General features: G+C 28.3%; 1 protein-coding gene across 5 annotated transcripts in view; it reads left to right on the top strand.

Moving 5' to 3' along the window:
* The first annotated feature begins 1,295 nt into the window (after positions 1 to 1,295).
* Positions 1,296 to 5,369, top strand: part of LOC145242166 (uncharacterized) — a 252,042-nt gene continuing 247,968 nt past the window's right edge. For 2 of the 5 annotated variants that reach the window (XR_013862663.1, XM_080105145.1), the window contains exon 1: positions 1,301 to 1,570. The gene's annotated coding sequence lies outside the window, so the exon portion shown is untranslated. Of the gene's footprint in view, positions 1,571 to 5,369 lie in introns of all 5 variants that reach the window. The other 3 variants (XR_013862664.1, XM_080105144.1, XR_013862661.1) reach the window with 3 other exon arrangements.

The following is a 5,369-nucleotide window of genomic DNA, read 5'->3' as shown; positions in this document are numbered from 1 at the left end:
AGAAAGGTTGCCTTCACCACAGCTTACAGGAGCCCTCTCCACCCCAACACACACACACACACACACACACACACACACACACACACACACACACACACACACACACACACACACACACACAAATATACACGGTGCTAGCTGGCCATTGAGCCAGAAAAAGGGTTCATTCGTCTTTGGAAGGTTTTGTTTTTAATCCTTCAGGGAGACTAGCCGCCCTCCTCACCAAACAAGTCTGGCGGGGGAACCAGTTTAGTCGCCAGTAACCCGACCATGAGGCAGGTAGTACTGGGTTACATGGTAACAGTAGCATATGACATACATACATACATACATACATACATACATACATACATACATACATACATACAGACATACATTTAAACAGACAGGTGAGATTTGTATTATAGATAATATAAGCTTGTGAAAGTTTCATAAATATTGGTTATGATTAAAGTAATCAGAGTAAAGACATTTTTTTTCAGGAAATAGGATACTGAAATCTTTATTTATTCACACCCGATAATTGCAATGACTTAAAATGCTTATAACTTTTATTTGCGGGCTGATATAATGTACACCCTTATATATTTTTCTTTCCGTCTTTTTTTTTTTTAATTTTGATAGCGGATTATTATCGATTGGACACTAATCTACCAAATTATCCCTAAAAAAAAAAAAAAAATGCAAGAATTTAAATATTTAAACATTTTTTATGGGGTGCTCAGTTTTTAATACAACGTTCTAGTCCCATAATGGTACAAGTCGACGTTTAAAGATTAAACTGCTTTTAAAATGGTTAAGTTCTATAAATTTGGCTATAAAAAGGCTACCCCCCCCCCTGAAAAGGCCAAATTTCGCGAATCCGGACTTTTTTTTTTTATATAGAGGTTTTGCCACTGGTTCCATTATGGGGGATCGATTTATTATTTTATTAGAAACTGAGTACGCCATAAAAATCTTTAAAAATTGAATTGTTTTGCATTTTTGAGGGGATAATTTTGTAGATCAATGTCCAATCGATAACAATCCGCTGAAAATAATTGAAAAAAAAAAGACGAAAAGAAAAAATATATAAGGAAGAATGCATTGTACGACGGCCTTTTTTTTTTTTTTCTTTTTTTGGTTTTGCCACTGGTTCCATTATGCGGGATCGATTTATTATTTTATTAGAAACTATATTATTTATTAACAATAAATAAATAAATAAAATAAAATAAAATAAAATAAAATGGCACAAATGATGAATCCAAAATTTGTTTGAGTCTAATTTCTAAACTACATTTCCTTGAAAATAATTTATATGGGGAATAGTAACGTTTATAAATATTCATTTAATCGTGAATACAAAATACAAAGTCAATATGTAATTATCGAAGTTATTTGCATACGAGAAACACAGATACACGAAAAAAAAAAAAAAACGAAAAAAAAAAAAACGGTCAAAGAATTTTATTAATAGAAATTTTCAAGAAGCGAAACGAACCGAAAAAGCGAAATTCAGTTTTTGCATAAAACCGTTGGAGACAAAATTGGAAATCTTCAGATTATTTGCAGACGACATTTTTTTAAGGTAAGACATTTTCTTCTGATTATTTAATTTGGGTGAAAAAGGAAAAAGAAACATTTTATTTATTTCAAACTTTTGGTTATATTGAAGTTTTTAGCTTTGACATGGTTGCCATTGAAACAACATTATCTTAAACAAATTGATTCTGGTTTTAATGACCAAACAATGTCGAAATAATATAACTTAATTATTTAATATCGTAATAATTATTATTACGATATTAAAATATCCTTAAATCATTAATCTTACCCAATTAATATAAAACTAGTTTTTATAAATCTTGAACTAATTTGCCGAAGATAATATTGCTCCAATGGCAGTTATCTTAAAACTAAATACTTAAACTATTTTTAAAAGTTTTAAATACGTACCGACATTTTGAATTTGGAAAAATAAATAAATTACAAATTAAAATTAATACATTTTCTTTTAGAAAATTAATATAAAAAATATTGTTAATATTTATTATTACAAATTTGCTGGAAAATAGTTTATTTTAAACATTTTGAGTTTTGGTGTTATTATTGTAGATTAAAGCTCTCTGCCAAATGAAATTCTACTTGGGGGGGGGCGATTACGTGTGAACATTCTGAAAAAACTTTAGAAAGGCCAAATTTTGAAAGCAATATGGCGGCCTCGAATGTCTAATAAAAATGATAAAAAAATAATAAAAATGAAATTGTTTCTGGTTTTATTTCAGCGTTAGAGTCTAATTAATGTGCTTTTTATAAAAATGAGGTACTTGTACAGTTTAATCAAGACATTAAAAAAATGAAAATATCGAAAAAAAAAAAAAAGTTTATATTGTACGTATCCGTTATGGAATGAAGTTCTATGAAAAAAAAAATTCACTTAATTTCATAAAGTAGTTTTTGTTTTACAGCGAAAAAAACAATTTGTTATGATACCGAGCAAAAAGGTTCGATTTTTTAGGAAGAAAAGTTAGTATTAAAGATGGGAAGGGAGTGTCGGCGCTTTAACTGGAGTTATCTCCCGTGACGTTTCTAAACTCCAAACAAAAATTAAGAAAAATTCCAAGATGTCTGCCTTCAACGCGCGCTCATAAAAACGTGTTTTTCCGCTGTAAAAAAAAACAAAAAAAAAAAAACTACTCGATCAAATTAAGCGGATACGTACAATATAAACTTTTTTTTCTTCGAAATTTTCATTTTTTTAATGTCTTGATTAAACTGTACAAGTACCAAAAATGAATAGTTTTTATATTTTTTTCTGTCAAATAATTTACGCTGCTAAACTACAGTAACTACACGTTTACCAAAATAAAAGCTTATTGGCGGACCTGAAGATTCGTGCCTCTCTTTTCTATTTTTTAATTTTCGTCTTTCTTTTTCAATTTTTACAGCGGAATATTATCAAATTGACACTAGTCTACCAAAAAAAAAAAAAAAACGAAAAAAGTGAAAAGTCAATATTTAAATATTTGTAAAGGTGCTCGATTTCTAATGCAACGTTCTAGTAAGCCACATTTTAGGACCATTCGATGTTTTTAGGCCAAATTTCGCGAATTTAGCCCTTTTTAAAAAGTAATTTAGCCTTTTATTTTGTTTCGCTTTTTGAAATAGTCCTTAAAAAGCTAAAACTGCTTAAAAAAGGATAAATACACAAAATTTGACCTATAAGCGTCGAGTTGTTCTAATAGGTCGATTTACTAGAACTAAACTGAGCATCCTGAGCATATTTAAACATTGATTTTTTTCTTCATCTGTTTTTTTTTTTTTTTTTTTTTTGATAATCTGGTAGAATAGCGTCTATTTGATAATAAACCGCTAAAAAAATTGAAAAAAAAAAATGAAAAAAAAAAAAAAAATAAATACATAAATAAATAAAAAATAGAGAGGGGGCAAGATTCTTCAGGTCCGCCAGATTATTAATATTTTTCATTATAAATTCGTTTGCCAATACTTTAGTTTTAACATTTAATTTTTTGGGATAAAAAAGGGGAGGAAATATTCCTCAATTTTTAAAAATAAATACAAAAAGTCAAGTTTTTTTTCTTAAAGTATAAAAATGAAACTGAAGAATTTTGTAAAATCATCAATAAATTTAAACTAATTATCATATTTTTATTTATTCATTTTATTTGAAAATACATTCTAAATTAAAAATTATTAAAAAAAAAGGTACTTGTGCAGTTTATGGACTGTGCTGAAGTAATAACGCTATTATTTAGAAAGCCATTTTTAATATGAGGAGTGGGGCTTTGTACTTTTACCTAACAATATAATAAAAGATACCACAAAATTGAATTCGACTTGAAAATCCTATCTAAAATATAGCACGATATGTAAACTGCGCAAGTATCCCCCACAAAAATCCTTGAACAAGAAAAAAAAAATTATTAACTAGGGCAAAAATATTCCATAAAATGTTTTTTTTTTATTCAAAATTTCACAAAAAGTTTTTTTTATAACGCCTCTCTCCCCATGTTAAGAATGACTTTCTAAATAATAACATTCTTGTGAAATGATAAAGGAGTTTACACAAAACTCACAGAATTGTCGAAATATTTAATTATTTTGTTTAAAAATTGGTAAAAATGCAGAATATTTAACAATCAAGAAATTGTAAAAAATATAACTTATACCAAACATAGTAGAATTTAATTATCTGCTGACCTGTATACTTTGAACGTTCCGAAACTGGTATTATTCTTTTTTTTTATTATTTCAAGTTTCGGTGATGGTTAACCATTTTTAACAGAACAAAAAAAAAAAGGATGAGAAAAAAAAACAACAAAAAAACAAACAAACAAATGACCGAAAACAAATAGTCAGCAAATAATTATTACCAAAGACAAGAAAAGTTATTTTCTACTTACATGTCTTTTTTTTTAAATTTTCTTGTGTCTTGCCCCTGTAGAATTTTATATTTGAAATATCCAAAAATCTAGATCAACACATAAGAAAATCTGAAACGTGATTTCATTTATTAAAATATGTTTATTTACAGAAATAGTTAATAGTGAATATAACATTTTAGCACGTGTGCAGTTTAACAGCCTCAAGCAAATTTAGAAAGTAAGTTTTAACACGAGAGGAGAAAGGTTTTGTTAATTTTTTTACCTTGCACAGGTGGAACACAATTTTCTTGATGATACTGAACTGCATGAGTGCATACATGTTTTTATGAATAAAATTTTTAAAAAATTTAGAATATTTTCCTTTTTACAAATACTCAAATGTTTTTTAATATAAATATTAAAGAATATATGTATTTGTACAAAAATATGAATTTTTTAATTAGAAATTTTTTGTATAAATGTTTTTTTCCAAAATTTATATCTTTTTTCTGTGTTTAGAAATAATCAAATATGTTTTTTTTTTTTGTAATTATTTTTATCAATAGAAATTAAATAAAATGGATTAAACTTCACCATATGTTTAAAATACAAAATGCACAGGGGCCCGATTTTCAAGGTACACCACCGATTGTGGAACACTTTCTTAGGAGGAAGTGGCCTTTCTCCAAGAGCACTTTAAAATACTTTTAAACACACACATGCGTGCACGCACACACACACACACGCACACTAAATAAATAAATAAATAAAAAGGCAGGTAAAGTCATAAAGACCACTTAACAAATACAATTGACGTCCTAAATATGACCTTAAACTATATCCAGTGGTGAGACCCCAGCTTGCGGGCTTTGGGGTGTGTGGAGCCACCCTTTAATGGCCATTGCTCCCAGGTCCACTCTGACCCGGAGTAGTAGTACCTGTTAGGGTCCCAACTATGGGTTAAATAGAAAGCGACTTGAAAACAACAAATATATTCTATTA

Source organism: Euprymna scolopes, chromosome 21, assembly GCF_053919585.1.
Source record: "Euprymna scolopes isolate OS-2025 chromosome 21, ASM5391958v1, whole genome shotgun sequence".
NCBI lineage: Eukaryota > Metazoa > Mollusca > Cephalopoda > Sepiida > Sepiolidae > Euprymna > Euprymna scolopes.
This window is presented reverse-complemented; position numbering and strand designations above follow the sequence as displayed.